The sequence below is a fragment of the Acinonyx jubatus genome, chromosome B1, assembly GCF_027475565.1.
Source record: "Acinonyx jubatus isolate Ajub_Pintada_27869175 chromosome B1, VMU_Ajub_asm_v1.0, whole genome shotgun sequence".
Lineage (NCBI taxonomy): Eukaryota > Metazoa > Chordata > Mammalia > Carnivora > Felidae > Acinonyx > Acinonyx jubatus.
Genome location: NC_069382.1, coordinates 41,079,621 through 41,099,199, shown reverse-complemented (window position 1 = coordinate 41,099,199; position 19,579 = coordinate 41,079,621).

Sequence of the window (19,579 nt, the reverse complement as noted above, 5' to 3'; positions counted from 1 at the left end):
GTGACAATCCTGGAATGCCCAAGACGGTGGCTCGGTGTCCTGACTTTCATCATTACCAGACTCCTTCCTCAAGCACCTCCAGCTCTGGTATCCTGCTTTGAGGTACAGCCACAGAATTTTTTGACGTAGCCTTCCAGCACTCAACCTCATCAGTGGCACAGAGACATATGGGACACCTCAGGCCTTCTCTGCCAGGGTCTTTCCAGACCCTGGGAAGCCTGGCTGACTTGGTAGAAGCTCACTGAATGAAGGACCCTGGGTGGCAGGGCCCCTTCTCTGGGGCCGGGCGGGGGGGGGGGGTGGGGAGGGAGAAATCCTGCTCCATGTCAGAGCTGATCACCTAAGCAGGATACTAGCAGGTACAAAGAGGTGTTACTTGGTCCAGCTTTTTCCCTCTTTCTTCCCTGTTGCCCTATCTTTGCCACAGAGCTCATTTATCTGCCTCCACAGACTTGAACTCTTTCTGTAACATTCTGTTTCAGTCACTGCCCTTGGGTTTCCTTTGTTTCCGTTTCGTTTTGATTCCATCTTTTTCTTCTCTCATCAAATGCCTCTTCCCTTTAGGAATAGCTTACATGCTAGTTTATATTCTACAGCCTAGGTCCCCTATTTTTAAACAGAGGGAAACGACTTTCATACATTCTCTTTTGAGCTCACTGTGGCGGTCTGGAAGGAAGGAGGTGAATCTGTAACTTATCACACATGTAAGTCCACAGCTCGTGCCTTTCCCGGATGGTTATTGGTCTTTGTGAACATATAGTTTGAAGGCTCCACATTGATGCACCTTTTCTTCTTGCCACCTCAGGTGAAAAATCCATTCCTGACTGCAACTGTGAACTGAATGCATGGAATCTTCAGCAAGGGCCTGATAGGCAAATCCTCATTGGCCTTGATAAACTGGTGATGGGGACAGGGGAAATCATCTCCTACATAGGTACCAGATGAGTGCGAGCAGGCTGTGGCAGATAAAGGAAGGGAAAAGGCATTTTATGCCTCTAGTAGGTGCTAGATATTTTCCTATGCTCATAATTATCATTTAATTCCAGTGCAACTGACTAAGAAATGATTGTTAAGCCATTAAACGGACAAATAAACTGAGCCTCTAAGACATTATGTCTTTCCCAAAGTTCTACTGCTGGTAGATGGCAGAGCTAGTATCACTACTAGGTCTGTCTGACTACAAAGCCCAGGATTATTTACCAGGCATCATGAAAAGTGCTTTACATATATTTTCTCAAGTAATCACAATAACGACCCTCTAAGATGGGTATTAGCATCCTTGATTCACAAATAAGGAAACTGAGGCTCAGAAAATTCCATGCTGTGGGGAAATGGCAGGGAGTATGCCAACTCACTCCTGCGCCAGAGTCATCGCTTTTAAGTACCCTCCTGAACAACCAAAGTATTTAATCCCCAGGGAGGGTGGCATGAAACACTCAACAGCTTAAGTTCAGAGCAGGCAGGTTTGGGTCCGTGGCAGGTAGGATTTCTGAGACATTCTGTTTGGCTTCCATCAATATGTACTTAAGCCCCAGGGAGCTCCGCAGACAAACAATGCACTGTCTTCTCATGTCAGGCACCATTTGTTCACACGCCCATTTCCCTCAGCCCTGAGCGCAATGCTCTGTGGGGGCAGCTACACCATTAGCGGCCCATATGGCTGAGCTGCAGCCCACTTATCTGTAAAGGATGCACTGAGAGAGTCTGACAAAAGGCAGCAGCTTAGCTGCCCGCGGATGATCCCATTTGGAAACCAAAGCAGGGGGCCTGGAGTCCTGCAGTCACAGCACCACAGGCCCAGCCAACCCCTGACAGCAGAAGCCAATTGCCAGGGGAGAGATCTGCTCACTTAGGTGCCTAAGAATTGCTAACCAGATTTTCATTCTCCCCCTCCTTTCAAGCGACACCGCAGTACCAGCACCCCTGCTCTGAAGTAGAACATTAACTATGGAGATAGAAGCCAACAGGAAAAAAAAAAAAAAAAAAGAAAAGAAAAGAAAAGAAACACACACACACACACACCAAAATCAAAACAAATTAGGACTTTTCCATAACAAAACGGCTTACATCCTGAGTTCTAGAATGCCTGTCCTTTCTGGCGCACTAAAATTTCTATGGTAGGAAGGGATATTTCTTCTTTGCTTCTTCTGCCATGCTCCCATAATTGTTGAACTAGTTCCCAAAGAACCAGGTGGGAAAACCATTAAGTACGTCACTAGGGAGGGAAGAATGTTGAGAACAAGGGCACCGGGCTAAGAGTAGGCTTTGACATGGTGGCCTCTTCAGAGGCCTGGCACTGAGGCAGGATGGCAAGCAACAGATGTACCTTTAATAGCAAAGGAGCCACCAAGAAGAAAAGCTCAGAGATCTCAGTGCAGGTCCAAAAGAAGCCTGCATATCTGGGGAGTTGGGAAGTACACAACAAAATTTTTTCCAAGATGTCAAAATGGTCTGTATTTTCAGATGAGCTACCCTTAATCCATCCTCTTACGGATCGGGACAATACACTTATCTCTGACCAGAAGGAAGCCACGTGGAGAGGGCACTGTTTACCTCTTGGAAAGGAATGAGCAGTGGTGGTGTTGACAGGGAACAGGTGTGGAGAGTGACAAAGCAAGACCTAAGTGGGGACTGAGGAGCAGGGGCTGGGCCCAGAAACTCCAGGCAATCTCACCTGCTAAATGCCAGTGTTAACTGAGTGAAGGACCCTTTCCAAAACATGGTGTCTTTTGGCACAGGGTGAAGCCTTCATTTATGGAAAATATCTTGTTCTCTGGAGCGATGTGTTGTTTCTCTAAGACCCAGAGAAACTTGACTGATAAAAAAGGAGAGAAAAAAGAATGGAATCATGAGAAATGACTGCTTGGGATCATAGGAGTAATATCCTCACAGTCTCTTCTCCACAGGGAGCCCCTGAGATGCATCACAAATGTCATGTTTATTCCCAGATCAACAATCTTAAAGGTTAGGGATACCCCTGAAACAAATAAGCCTGGTACCTTGAAACTGAGAAATGTGTTCTTTTTACTAATGTGTAGTAACAGCACCTGTCCCAAATAGACCAGATAAATAAGAAACCACTCATTCTTCCTGATTGGGGAACTCCTTCCTCCTTAAGAGGAACACTGGCTAAGGATGCCAGCTGGGCACTCAGAGCTTCTTGAAAGCAGCTCCATGTATGAGTCTGGTCATCTATCTCAGATGTATAGATGCCATACTTTATTAGTACTCAGAAGATCAGACCGATGCAGTTACTGTTGCTTCAACCAGTCATGTTTGGCAGAAATGATTCCATGTGACAAGTTACAGAAGACCAGGCAGCGTCCACATAATTCTCCTGGAGAGGCTCCCTCTCAGGTCTCAGTGACTATTCTGCAAGAAACTTGAGCCACTTAGAGATGCCATGTGCAGGTCTTTTGAGACTTCAAGGACTCCAGCCTAGGGGTTAGAAGCTGGAGGAGGAGGAGCTGTCCTCCACATTGACAAGTCATGTTGAGATGAGAAAATGAAGCAGGCTACTCCATACAGTTCACATGGAGTTTTATTCAGGATAACTTAGCCACAAGGGGATCAGGTGGATGACGATCCAGGCACTGTACGGTTATTCTCCACCAAGTCCAGACCTATGTCCACAGACTTTAGAGAGCGAGAGGATGTGCAGAAGGGCAATGTAGTGAGATCAAAGAGTTCACACACACCTAATTGACAGATGACCTTTGATTAGATCTGGTGGCATCCACCTGTGCATCAGAAAAGGGTAATACGGTGTTATCTCTGATAGATTCATGGGAGGCCAAAGCAAGCCTCCCCACATTCTGGCCTTGGCAGACATTTCTAATTGAGCCTATATTAATCTTCAAGGGGTCCATAACACCTAGCCTCAAAAGATGTCATCAGTTGAATATGAACAACATAGAGGTCCAAATATGGAGTCAGTATTGTCAGCACTCCTACGCCAGGTACCAGACATGTGAGTGAAGAAGACCCCTGTTGATTCTAGCCCCCAGCTGTTTAAAGCATTCCAGCTAAAGACTATGGCATTATTGCGCAGACACATGACATCCCCACTGTTGTGTCTGAGTTTCTGGTCCTCAGAATCCATGAGCACAGTAAAGTGGTTGCTGGTTTACACCATTAATTTGGGGACAGGAGTGTTATTTACCATTAGTAACTGGAAACACTGACTAAATGGGTGAACAAACTGGTACCAGCGCACTCAGTTTACAATAGTATGTAGCTCTTTATAGAGACCAGTTGTTATCTAGTCTAAGGTACTAAGAAAACTAATTAGACATCAGAAACTTGCTTAAAAATCAAGGTAAAGAAGATTGGTTGTCTCAAGGGGTATTTTATTCAGGCCACAGTGATAGGGTCTGATGAAATACTTTGACCTTGATTTCAGGTCAACAGTCCCATTTTGATTTTGAGAAAATACTAGGAGCTGGACACTGTACCAAGGGCTCAGTATATAAAAAGCAAATATAAGGTATTCTGTTTGCTAAATATTCTGGAAGAAAATATAGACTTATACACTAACAACAAATTGAAGTCTGTGAAAGGTGTAGGAACAGGATACAGTAAGAAGGTATCACCTGAGCTGACTCTTGAGTAACAAAAGCTTTCTTAATGAAGAAAAGCACCAGGCCAGCCATGATACACAGGGGGAACAAATATGCAAGACTTGGAGGAAGACAATCACATAGTGGATTAAAAGAACCTTAAGATCTTTGGTTCTTTGGAGTGTAAAGCATACACACGGAGGAATAGAAGATAAGATCAGAATGAGGAATCTGTGAAGTGCCTGTTCACAGTGGAGGTGACTCAAAGCCAAGAGATATTTAGAATTAGGAAGTGAAATGGTCAAATTGTGCTTTAGATAACTCACTCTGGTAGGTGTATCAATCATGTAACTAAGAGAGCAGGCAGCAGAGCACAGAAACTCGCTGGTGGTTATTTCAACAGCCCAAGTAAGAAACTATGAAAGACTAAACTTGAAGAGTCGTAGTAGAGTTGCCAAGGAGGGAATGGACTCCCGAATATTTTGCAGGTAAAAATTTTCAGGATTTAATAATCAGTTAAATGCAAGCTGACGATTGGGATGCCTGGGTGTCTAGTCAGCTAAGCATCTGACTCTCGATTTCAGCTCAGGTCATGATCTCATGGTTCGTGAGTTTGAGACCCACGGTAGGCTCTGTGCTGACAGCATGGAGACTGCTTGGAATTCTCTGTCTTCCTCTCTCTCTCTCTCTCTCTCTCTCTCTCTCTGCTCCTTCCCTGCTTGCTCTCTCTCAAAAACAAATAAATAAACTTTAAAAACAAATAAATGCAGGCTGTAGATTAAGGAGGAATCAAAGATTAAGACTATGGGGTGCTTGGGAGATACCCAAACAGAAATTTCCAGTTGAATTTGAATTATTTGAGTCCCAAAATAGGAAAATTAAAATTTGGGGGTGTATTTAAAAGTTATAAAAGTAGGTAAGATCTCCTAAGAAAAACATGTAAAGACAAAATTTTTATAAATGATAAAATAAGAACTTCGAATGTCATTCAAAGAATGGAAAAATTAATTAAACTATAGTCATGGGATGGAGTATTATACACCAATGAAAACAAATGCTACAGCCACTTAAAACAAATAACTCTTACTAAAAGACTGACAGGAAATATCAGCATGGAAAAATACATGACATAAATTATATAAAGTTGAAAATCTACAAAAAAATCAACAAATCATTAAAGGATATAGAGGGAAGTGAATGAAAAACACAAAAATCAGAATAATGGAACCCCAAAATGGGCAGAAGAGAGAGTCCATTGCAGATAAATGCACAAAGGGCTCCCAGGGTGTTGCTATTTCTTATGATAGGCAGAGGCTTCACAGGTATTAATATTCATAGCTCCTTTGAAAATTACATATATTATTTTTGAATATTTGAAATACTTCACAATACTTTTTAATGAACCAAGAGGTGACTAGAAGACAAAGAAGTCAAACTTTAAAATTACTCTTTCAAGTAGCTTGACAAAGAAGAATGAGAGAGAATGGAAGGAGTTTAGGTTAGAAGAAGATATGAGATTGAGGATATTGTTTTTAGAATAATATCTATGGGAAGAGATGTTTAGATCCAAGGGACTGAATACAGAGGAAAGAGAGCAGCTCACATGCAGTGAAGAGACCCCGGGGAGTCTAAGAGGACTATATATACATTTTAACATCACTAATAAAGTAATCGTTGGATTGGCCCAGGAAACCTGTTGTTAAACAGTTTAATTTTCAGGCAGAAACCTTATTTTCTGGGAGTGTCCCTAGGGTCTCCCTCTACCACCTCTCAGGAGTCATTTGTGTACGGTAACTTCTGAGCCCCCAGGATAAGACATGCCTGCATGCACAGCATGACAGTGACAGGAATAAGATTATTTCTCTCAAACGCCAGGAAGAAGCAAACACAGACTATCAGTAGGTGACCATATTACAAAATGTACAAAGTTTTTCAGCACTTTGACTCATCCCAGTCATACTGGAATGATGTCATTTTGGTTTCATTTCAATCTCTCCTTTTGCTAAAGAGTTGGGAATAGTCATCTCATTGCAAAGGACTCAGGGTTCTGATCTATGCCTATGTCATTCGCCCCTCACCTGGTTATAGATGGCAGACCCCACTGCACTTACGTGGTATCCAGTTATCCAATTACAGGGGCTTTCTTGGCTTCAGTTCTCAAACAGCCACTTTGTACTTTGCGCTGCATATCTTCCTTAAGGTTATTGCTAACTTTCTTCTTTGGGCTTCATTTACTGTTCTCTCTTTGTCTTTTTTTTTAGCTGACTATAGTATGCAGAAATATAGAATGCTTTATAGTGTTCCATGCTCAGTCTTCCTTGTGTTTATTGCCCCAAGCTTACCTATCTATGCTCTCATCTTGAATTATTGCCTCTGTGGCTGGGTTACCCCCCCCCCCCAAAAAAAGGAGAAGAAGGAAAGAAAGATCATCTATCTTAACAGCTGACACCCAAATTTGTCTTAAGGATAGGACTATTTTTATTTTGGAAAACACCATCCGTCACTTGAGGGTGGAAGGTAAGACCTTAAAAGGATGGGTGGGAATGATGCAAAAAAATGCTGCGAGGAATAGTTATCTTCTTATCATAACAAATGAAAAAGAATTTTCCTTATGGTGTAAAGGCACACGCCCCTAACAAACTGACCCACCCACAGGTAACAAACAAGAAATATTGAACATCTTACAAAAAATGACCACCTGAAGGCACTGAAAATGAACAAAAGCAGACAGATTTTGAAAGGGAGACCAAAAAGCAGCTATCTGTCTGTCCTGAACAGCAAAAGGGAAGCACAGGAGCTACTCCAGCCACCAAAAGCAAAGAGGGACCTGGGAATGAGAAAAACACAAAAGAGAGTCCCGAATTTCTTACATAAACTTTGCCTGAGTTTCTGGCTGGTCCCTGACAAGTGCAGGTTTCAGCAGATTCAAAACAGCTTTCTGCTAAGGCTAAAAGATGTCATCTGAGCTTTGAGCTGCACCCACTGTAGGTGAGAAAGAGCATATTAAGTCTGAATGTAATCAAATTAGTTATTTTCTAGAAAAAATATTAACAATCTTCAAGAACAACTAATGGACTACAGAATTACCATAAAATAACGTTTATAAGGTCTGGTATACTCTAACATTACTTGATTTAAAAAAAATGAGACTCACTCTCTAGGGAAAAAACATGGAACAGGGGCTCATCCTGAGAAGTCCCACATGTTAGAAATATCAGATAAGGATGTTAAGCCACATTATACATGAATATAACAAGGCAAAGGGGAATGCACGTGTAATGAATACAAAACAGGACTCTTAGCGAAGAGATAGAAAATATAAAAGAGAATAGAATGTAAATTCTAGAACTGAAAAAACTGCATCATTCTACTACATACCCATTTTAGTCCTAAAACAAAACAACAACAAGCCCCCTGCCCCAAAACCTGACACCGCCAATTATTGTCAAAGATGTAGTAAAACTACATCTTTAATACACTGCTGATGATGTCATAGAACATACACCACTTTGGCAATTTCCTTAGTAAAGCATATGTTAATCATATGACCCAGCCATTCCACATCTAGGCATTTGCCCAAGATAAACAAAACATATGTCCACACAATGGCTTGCACACAAATGTTTCAGCATTTGTGGGACTTGTACTGCATTAGTTCCAAACTAAAAACAACCCAAATGTTCATCAGCTGCTGAATGGATAGACAGAATGTGGTCAATCCATACAATGGGTTACTACTTATAGTCTCAGGAGTAAATATGGGTGAATCTTGGAGTGCCTGGGTGCTCATTCAGTTAAGCGTCTGTTGATTTTGGCTCACATCATGACCTCACAGTTTGTAAGGTCAAGCCCCACGTTGGGCTCTGCACTGACAGCACAGAGCCTGTTTGGGATTCTCTCTCTCCCTCTCTCTCCATCCCCCCCCTTCAAAATAAATAATTAAACATTAACAAACAAACAAACAAAAATCATGGGTGAATCTCAGAATCATTATACTGACTGAAGGGAGCCAGGCACAGAAGAAAAATTCAAAATATTAAAATGTTTTTAGAAAATTCTAGAATATTCTCGAAAATCCAAACCAATCTATATTTCAGGAAGTCACCTGCATGTAGCGAATACAGGAAGCTTCAGGAAGAGAGAGGTTGGACTGTAAAAGGGGGTGAGGAAACTTTTGTGGGTGATGTAAACATTCTTCATCTCAATTGCATCAGTGGTTTTACTATATATACAATTGTCAAAACTCATCCAACTGTGTACTTTAAGTGAGTACAGTTTGGTTTATGAGAAATAAACTAATAAAGTTAATTTTAAAAATGAATGGTAAATCCGGAGTCAGAGCAAGGCAGAGGAGAGAAGAAGACAAGTGACATGGATGTCTGGTAGAGTCCGGGAAGCATCGAAGGCCATCATTTCTTACAATCAGGGATGTTTATTCAGTCAGAGAGTAATTGGTTTATTGCAGCTTGACTCCGTCTCACCTTCTACGAAACATCTATAATTCTGAGAAACACACAACAGTCTGTGAGGGGTTTTCCATGAAAAATAAGGACAGGAACTTAGCTGTACACATGGTTTGATTTGGGATGCAAGTGGGAGGGCATGAGCTGTGGACTGAGTGGTTTCAGCAGAAGTTGAAGCTGAAGGCCAAGGGTCACCAGGCAAAAATCATATCCCTCAAATTGGAAGAACTCTCAGTGAAACAATGGTTTTTCTGTGGGATTTGTACTGAGGATTTGAGACAACTATCAAGATTTTTTTTTATTTAAAAGAATTTTTAAAAAATGTTTATTCATCTTTGAGAGACAGAGAGAGACAGAGCATGAGCAGGGGAGGGGCAGAGAGAGAGGGAGACACAGAATCTGAAGCTGACCCCAGGCTCTTAGCTGTGAGCACATAGCCCGACACAGGGCTCGAACCCATGAACCGTGAGATCATGACCTGAGCCCAAGTCGGATGCTCACCTGACCGAGCCACCCAGGTGGCCCATAACTATCCAGATTTTAAAGGATGGCATGTATCTGGCTAAAAATCTGAGTGATATCTATAAAAGTGCTGAATGCTAAACTTCCCCTCTGGCCACCTGCAACAATGGGATGTGAATGTGGAGCCTCTATTTTTTTAAGGCAGTGATCCTCAGTTGGGAGAAACACGTAAGAACCTCATGGAGACTTTTTAAAAATTCTAAAACATTTCAACTAAGTCATTATCTCTAGAGTATGACCTAGGCATGTGTAATTGCTCTAAGGAACTCAGCCCTGGCCTCTGGACCACACAGAAATGGCTGGATGGTTCACATGTTTATCCAGATGTGACTTAACCACTTTAAACACAGTTTCCTGACCTCACTAGGACCACAGGTCTCTGTGGTGGGCTGGCCTGAATCTTCCAGGCACACAGTCTGGGTCACTTCCTAATGAAAACTAGTCTTTACCCAGAAATCCAGTGGGCAGAGAAAAGATTTCTTCCAGGATCCACTGGAAAGCTATTCCCTAAGTAACAAAGCTACTCTGTTTCTATAAAGTGCTTCTTGGTGATTCACTTTGAAACTTTCTTTCTTCTGAATTCTAAGCCAAGGACAGAAAGGTCATGCTTCTAAATGTGCCAGCTGGACTCCTGCTGTCCTGGTAGAAATGCCTTTCCACACCTGTAAACACCCAGCTCCTTTCTGTCCACAAAATGAATCATACAAATACACAGAAGTGATGGATTTATAGAAGGAAAACGAAAGAACAAATCTGAATTAATGTACAATAACTATCTGCATATTTGTTATCTAGAATTTGACTGTTTTTTTAATGTGCAAAAATTAAAGGGAACTATTATTCATCTTGGCAAATAAGATAGAGGTTTTTTAAAATCTTTTCCAATTTTTTGCATTCTGAATATGATTTTAAAATTATTATGCTAGAATACCTCATTTCTTTGCTACCACTACTTTGATGCTTCCTGTATACCATATAGTGATCTACACTTTACATATTTTAACGAGTTTAATCATCACGATCTCATGAGTTAGCAATTATTTTTTTGAATGTTTATTTATTTTTGAGACAGAGAGCTGAAGCAGGGGAAGGGAGAGAGAGGGAGACAGAAGATCTGAAGCAGGCTCCACACTGACAGCAGAGAGCCAGATGAGGGGCTTGAATTCACCAACCATGACATCATAACCTGAACCAAAGTCAGATGCTCAACTGACTGAGACACCCAGGTATCCCTCTTCTTGCTTTACAAAACAAAACAAAACAAAACAAAACAAAGGAAACTGAGACATAAAGGGGTTAAGCAACTTTCCAAAGATTTCGTATTAGGTGGTGGAGTGGAGATCTCAACCCTGGCAGTTGGATCCAGACACTGTTCAATGTTTAAATCATTATGCTTTGTGGGTTCTCAGGGCTTAAAACACTTCCTCTGTATCCATCATTCCTGCAGGATCATATGTGCCATATGTGCATTTGAAAACAGTCATGGAAATATCTGGAATTGTTTATTCAATTTTAACCTGCTACAGTATATATTATAGGGGTAATATTGTTGAAAATGCATTTTGCTCCATTCTCCAGTGTACCCTAGATTCAAAAGTAAGTGATCTAAAAATCCATGCAAGAAGTTCTTAGAAACTCAAGACTAAAGGTAATCTTTGTTCATCATAAAAAAAAATTGTATATTGTGATTGTTTCCTATGCTCTTTTTTTTCCCCTGGAACATGAAGAAACTCTTACACTGTAAAACAATAATTCAAAAACATGGGCCCTTTTGCCAATAGTATTTGCTCATTGGGCTTGCTTTCTCATTTTTTTTCTCTATTTTTACTGATGTGACTTTTTATCTTATATATTTCACTGAATTTACCTATCATTTTATGCTGCTTTGAAACCTTTGTAATACAAGGGGAGTATGGAGTATAAAAATAGAAACCTTTTTTTATTAGAAATTTGAAAAATCCCAAAGCCTGTCAGATACCATATTTGGATTTAAAGAGAAAGAAATATTTTATTTTTCTAAGAAAGACTTTATCTAGAGCCAATTCCTAAATGAAAGAAAATCTCTTAAAGTTTCTTCTCCCATCTCCGTGTCCCTGTCTCTCCCCATTCCCTCAATTCCCTGCTTCCCTCCTTCCTGTCCTCCTTCCTCCCTTTGGTTAAAAATAACACTACAACTATTTTACTATTAAACACTGCTTTGCATACTCATGTGAATATCCCTTCAGAAGAAATTATTACAAATAGAATTAATTGAACTCCCATTTTGTAAAAGATTGCTCTTTCTCTTATCAACTTAAAATAATCATATATCTGTATATAGAGAGAAAATTAATATTATATGTATAGAAAACTAATCCTTTATTAATGCATTGTAAATATTTTTCGGGTTGTCACTTCTTTTATGATTTGACTTATATGATAATTTTTTATCTTTACCTTAAAGGCATCAAAGAGATTAATTTTTGGTTACATTTATTTTGAGAGAGAGAAAGAGAGAGAGAGAGAGAGAGAGATGTCAGCACAGAGCCTGATATGGGGCTCAATCTCATGAACCATGAGATCATGACCTGAGCCAAAACCCAGAGTCAGTCGCTTAATTGACTGAACCGCCCAAGTGCCCAAAGAGATTAAATTTTTTAATGCTTGCCTGTTTTTTTTTTTGTCATATCTTTCATTTCGCAATTGTGTAAAGAAATCCACATCTGTTTGCATCTTTTCACATTCAAATCATTAATAAATGTGCCACTAATCTCTTTTTCTAAAGAATAACAGGTTGTCTTAATATAATTTCAATGATATATCTTTCCCCCGCTATCTTTATCATTCGCAAAATCCGCAGTTACGTTAACGCCTATTTCTTACCATTGTATTACAGTGTTTGGCCTCTACCCATCTATTACTGTGCCAATAAAAACATTTCGAAATTTCAGTATTCAGTAAAGTTTATTTTACTTTGCTATTCATCTTTTTTTTTTAAAAGAGGTTATTCCTGCGCATTCAATTTAAAATATCATTATCGATTTCCCAAATTCCCATCTTGTTTTTGACTGCAATTTCAAATTCATATTGATTTAGAGGGCATGTATACAGAATTTTTACATGAGTGAACTTTCTCATTTTGACATCTGCATGTCAATCTAATCAATATTATCTTGTGAACTTCAGTAAAATTTAAAGTTTTCTGTGTATCAATTTTACTTATTTATAAATTTAATTCCCAGATATTTCTCCTATATTTGATGTTGTTACTTGAAATGATGTCTTGTTTTTCTATTATACCTTATACCTGATTGCCAGCGGATATATAGATATATAGATATATAGATATATATTTAATGTTTTATTTATTTTTGAAAGAGAGAGAGAATGGGAGCAGGGAAGGGGCAGAGAGAGGCAGAGACACAGAATCTGAAGCAGTCTCCAGGCTCTGAACTGTCAACACAGACCCCAATGCGGGGCTTGAACCCATGAACCATGAGATCATGACCTGAGCTGAAGTCAGATGCTTAACCAACTGAGCCACCCAGGTGCCCCAATATATGTTTTTATATATTAATTTTGTAAGCAGACTTCCTATTAAACTTTGTTATTGCTTCTAATATTTTAATAATTATCTTGGATTTTCCAGGTGTACAGTTACATCACCTGCAAAAGCAACTTTAACATTGGCACTATTTCTCTTTTCTCCATATGTTGGATAATACTTCAGAATATTATTAAAAATGTGTTGATAATAGACATCTTTATCTTGTTTCTGACATTAATGAGAACTCAGTCTGTTCATCAAGTCTAATGCTGGCTTTTGCACATAACATCATGACAAGAGAATATTTAAATGGTCTTAATCATTTTTATTAATTTTTATTCCACTTTTATTATTTTCTCATTAGTAATGGTATTATATTTTGTTAATTTTCTTTTTTAATGTTTATTTATTTACTTTGAGACGGAGAGAAAAAGCAGGGGAGAGGCAGAGAGAAACGGAGAGAGTCCCAAGCAAGCTCAGCACTGTCAGCACAGAGCCTGATGCAGAGCTCGAACTCATGAACTGAGACATCATGACCTGAGCAGAAACCAAGAGTCAGTTGCTTAACCGGCTGAGCCACACAGGTGCCCCTAAATACCATTTTAAGATCTGTTAAAATGATACGTTATTACTTCCTTTTGCTTAGATAATATAGTTGTTTAGATGACTAATGAATAAAGAAATTGTGGTGTATATACACAATGGAATACTACGTGGCAATGAGAAAGAATGAAATATGGCCTTTTGTAGCAACGTGGATGGAACTGGAGAGTGTTATGTTAAGTGAAATAAGTCATACAGAGAAAGACAGATGCCATATGTTTTCACTCTTATGTGGATCCTGAGAAACTTAACAAGAAGTCCATGGGGGAGGAGAAGAAAAAAAAAAAGAGGTTAGAGAGGGAGAGAGCCAAAGCATAAGAGACTCTTAAAAACAGAGAACAAACTGAGGGTTGATGGGGGGTGGGAGGGAGGGGAGGGTGGGTGATGGGTATTGAGAAGGACACCTTTTGGGATGAGCACAGGGTGTTGTATGGAAACCAATTTGACAATAAATTTCGTATTAAAAATAAATAAATAAATAAATAAATAAGTAAATGCTATCTTGACCCAGTTTTAAGGCCCTTCCCAGAGGGCCTTTGGCTCCCCTTCTTGAGTGGCTAATTAAGTCTGCATCCCCACCACCTCCTGGATGGGGGCGTTTACACTCTGGGCCATCACATACAGTGAATCGCCCTAGGACCAGGCGCCAGAAACCCGCACACAGTCCAGACGCTGCAGAGCCAGCTGAGGTTATTCAAGCAGCCCGCCCCAACTCTGCCTGCCCTGCCCACTCCTTCCTGCAGATCCCACAATAAAGCTGCTTGCCCACGGGTCACTTCTGTGCCTTGTGACCTACCCAGGGCTTCCCCCGAGTGGCCTGATGAGTACGCTATGTTCCCCAGGGAACTGTGAGTTACAAAGCTGTGAAACTCTTGGGGCACCTGGGTGGCTCAATCGGTTGAGCATCTGACTACATTCAGGTCATGATCTCACAGTTCATGAATTCGAGCCCCATGGGGTCTGTGCTGACAGCTCAGAGCCTGGAGCCTGCTTCAGATTCTGTGTCTTCCTCTCTGTCTGCTTGTTCTCTGTCTTTCTGTCTCTCTCGCACGCGCAAAAATAAATAAACATTAAAAGAAAATACACACATACACACACAAAAAAATAAAGCTGTAAAACTCTTTCTCGTTTCTCTCCTGATCTTCATTTGGCCTCACCATACCTCACCTAATATGGTAAAAACAATGTAGTGACATGGGGAACAAAATTGATAGATTTTATAATAGTCAAACCTTGACATTCCTTGATGTAATAAATTAATCTTCTAATATGCTACTTGATTCTATGTACTAGCATTTTATTTTGGAATTTTGGGGTCTTATGATAAATACATAATCATAAGATTGATTGGTGTGTGTATGTGTGTGTGTGTGTGTGTGTGTGTGTGTGTGTGTTTTAACCATGTTTTATCAGGTATTATTATCAATACTATGCAGGGTCTATAAAATCAGTTTGGAAGGCTTCGTTTTTCTCCATTTGTTGCAACAGTATGAATAGTACAGGAATCACCTGCTCCTTAAAGCTGTGAAAGAATTGGCCTGTGAAACATTTGGGTCTGAAGGGACTGAGGCTAGCAGCTGGCATGTAGCTCTGGCAGTTTTCTTTCTTCTGTGGTAATTGTTCTGTCCCGATTTCTTATGTTTTCTGGGATATATTACTTTTATCATTTCTAACAGGTGCCAAGTGTGTATAGGAAGGTAGAGTGGCTCTGACACAGGCACCATGCTTTTACCCAGTTCCCCCATGCTTCCTGCCAGCCCCAAACTGCCCTCCGCATGTGAGACCCTTCCTGAGACTGAGGAGTCCATGCTATCCCAGCCAAACTTGCTGGGACACTGGGCTGATATTCTCTGATGTGACTCAAAAGCATCCAAAGCATCTGTTCACCGATGGTTGGTTTCACGGTGCTCACCTGAAACCCAAATGGATTATTTTTTTTCTTATTTTTCCTGAGTCTGTAATGGTGAGGCCCGAGTGGCATCTTCTGTTGCCAGTACTCTTGTAGCTCAGTGCCACAGGCAGGGCATGAAGGATGTCTGAAGTGAGATAATATTCTTTCCAGAGTCTGAGACTTCTGTGTTGATGGCTGTCATCACCCCTTAAAAGGAAAGTCCTGGAGAGCAGGGGCCCTGGAGGCACTCCCTCTAAGGAATGCTTAGCACCTGGGAGCACAGTAAGTAAACACTTGGCACCAGATGTACCTTGCAAACACTGGATTTGGGGTACCAAAAGAAGGAGAAGGAAGATAGCCTAGAGGAGAATAAGGGAAGGCACTTACTGCACATCAAATGCTTTGGAAAAGGTAGGGGATTCCTCAGTTCTCTGAGTGCAGAAAAATTCAGCTCTGAGCCGAATATTAGCTGATGAGACGGGCTCATTGGAATTTGATTTTAATTAGCCAAGCCATTATTTGAAATGAGGGTAGAATGCATCATATAGTTCATTATTCAGATGTGAAGCTAGACCTAAGACTTGGGTAATCACTCTTCTCTGTAAATGGACCTCTACCCGCTGGGAACCCAAATTCTATCCCACACTCTGAATCCAACAACAGCATCATGTTCCCCAGCGCTGACTTTCCCAGTCACCATGATTTTCTAGAAGCATTGGGTAAGTGACTGAGTGAAAACAATGGGAAAGTAATGACTCTGGAAGGGCCATTTCCCTGGTTCAACCTAGTTTGGGGCTCACACAGAAGACAGCCTGTTTCAAGGGGGTAAAGAAGTAGAATATGGACAGGGACAGGGGAAAGGGTTTCTTAATAAAGCCTTCCACCCAGAGATAAAAGCTTATTAGTGTCTTACAAGGTGGTAAAATGTAGTTGTTTTCTATGTTTTCTATGTTTTCTATTGAAAGCAAATTGCAATCTAAAATAGACCCCAATAAACATTCTCCCATTACAGGTTGTGACAGTTATAATGGCATGTTAAACGTGCTAATCATCTGTGATCTCATAAAACAAACACACTTCTGCCAGTAAGGGACTGTTTGGACAAGACACAGGACTGTTGAAGAATCATCCCACATCCCTTCTCATCCTCCTCCACTACTGTCTGGCTTAGGAAAACCCAAATATAGTTCACACATTCCAGGGAAGTCATTTAAAAATATCAAACAGGAGGGTCAACTCAGAGTCAGGAGGCTGGCCAGAAAGTGCCAGCAAAGCACAGTTGGAGCTTGGGACAGAGCTCTTCATGTGAGAAGAAAATTCCCTTTCTCTTAATTCTTAGTTTCTTAATTTTTTTTTTTAATTTTAGAGAGAGAGCATGAGTGGGGAAGAGGGGCAGAGGCGGGGGGGGGGAAGAGAGAGAGAGAGAGAGAGAGAGAGAGAGAGAGAGAGAGAGAGAATCCTAAGAATGCTCCATGCTCAGTGCAGAGCCTGACAGGGATCTTGATCCCATTACCCTGGGATCATGACCTGTGCCAAAATCATGAGTCAGATGCTCAACCAACTGAACCACCCAGGTGCCCCTTAATTTCTTAAGAATTTCTATTAATTACCAAGATAAATCCCATCTACAACTTCAGCTTCCTAGGAGCATTTCTATCTTCTAAGGTCATGTTTTTTATTCTCCCTTTGGGCTCCACCTATGATCTTAGGGACAGACTTCTCCGTCTTCATAGTGTTTTCTGAGCAATTGATTTTTAGGGTACACAAAAAAAATCCTCATGTGCCTCCTTTGGACAAGCAGCACATGAAAACAGGAAAATTAAAGTCAAAGCACAAGTCAGAAGAATGAAGTCGTGGTTCTAGGTCTAGGAATAGCTAATTGAATGACCTCGGACTTGTCATTTCTCTGCTATAGGCCTATGTTTGCTCACCTATTCAATGAAGGTTTATTCCATTAATTCAAGCAGAAAACATTTTCTGAGTGTCTTTTATGTGCCAAACACGGTAAAATGGAACACAGGAAAATGAAGGTGAAAGTTCAATCCCGATTTCCAGGCAGCAGCTCATTGTGCATTTTTTCCTACAGTAGGATATATATTATAATCGAAGACAGTGCAATGATTTTCTTTTGGAAGGGCATACAAACATTTGGAATAGATAATCCCCAAAGTCCTTTTATTTAGGTGTAATTTTCAAAATATTGAACTAAGTGTGAGAGATTTCACTGCCAAAAAAACACATCGGCATTACCCACCAGCTGACTATCATCAGCTCTGCCTTCATGCATTGTTATTTGCCTACATTTCTTCTTTGCCAAACATGTTCAGTTTTGTTCAGGTGGCAATGTACCAGGTCTCAGGAGGTGAACTGTGGTTGTTCTTAGTCGAGCATTCAGGACCCCATTCCCTTCATCAGTAGTTGATCTAGGGATAGTATTGACCTGGTTCAGGCCAGTGAAATGTAAGGTGATGTCTGCTGGGAAGTTTCTGGATGATTATGTATGAGATGGTCACAAGCAGGACTCTGTCTCAATTGTTCTCTTACTCCTAACTCTCTCTACCTCTTTCTCTGTTGCTAACTGACCTGGCCACCCTCCTAATTCCTACCCTGGGGCACAGTCATACAAAGAGCTACTATCTGAGGCTGAACTAGCCATTTAGCAACATTACAGGAATGCTAAGGAAATCTTATACATATCCACCAGGTCTAGGTTGGAGCTGCTATATCAACCTAGAAACCAACTGCCTATAGGTTTATTATTAAGTATAAAAAATATATATATATGTCATATGATTTGAGCCACTGTTAAGTCAAATTTTTGGTTTTATGCTGTTTAATGCATTCCTAATTCATACAATGATGCAATACTTTCTGCTGCTGAACTTCCTATTTATTATCAAGATAATCTTATACAAAGTAGAGATTATAACTGTCTTTCAGCCATACCAAGCCCAGAGGTTCCCCTGGAATACTTGGAATTTTTAACTTCTTTAAATAAATCAATACAAGAGAACACCCTTTCCCTTCTAGGAAGAAAATCATTCTGTCCCAGTTTCTAACTCAGGACTCCTCTAGAAACATGATCCCTTTATGTCCTATGAAAATACAGTGTCAAAACCTCTCTTTGTTCATAGGTGGGATTTACAGGCTCAGGAAGAGACACAGTAATACAATAGAACACAGTTCTCTGTCCCCTTCTTTCTCTACATTTCTTTCCCATACTGATCTCATGTAGAAGAGATTAGTAGATTTTCAAAATTATGCTGGCAGATGGTAAATATCCCACAAAGAATTTGTTTTTAGTTTGTGTTACTTCAGAAAGTAGAAGATCCATAAGTAATATTATAAGTCTGAGGAGAGGACCCCAACCCACATCAGATTGAGACCTATCTTATTCAGGGTATTTGTCTGAAAAATGTAGGACAGGCCATGCATACTATGCTTGAAATACCTGAAACCCATAAAGCTTATGAGTTTGCAGTGGGAAGGGGTAGGTTGAGGGGAGATACTGTAGGTCCTAGTGGATAAGGAATTTGAACTATGGTTTAAATATAACAGGGACAGGCTCCTGTCAGGTTCAGTCGGTTAAGCATCCAACTCTTTATCTCGATTCAGGTCATGATCTTATGGTCATGAAATTGAGCCCAATCAGGCTCTGTGCTGACAGCATGGAGTCCACTTAGGATTCTCTCTCTCCCTCTCTCTCTCTGCCCCTTCCCCACTCATTCACACTCTCTCTCTTTCAAAAAAAATTATAGATAAAGAGATAGATGGTAGATAGATAGGTAGATAGATGATAGATAGATAGATAGATAGATAGATAGATAAATCAAACATGGATTGGGAAAGGAATAAAATGTCTCTGAGGTTAGGAAATGCAGGGAATTATTGGGAGTTTAGAGGTGGCACATGGAGTAAAAGTCATGAAACTCAAATAGCTGCATGCTTTGGAGCAACTCTTTGGCAGATTAGAAACTGCTGAGGCAGCATGTGCTAAATTATTGACCACCTGGCA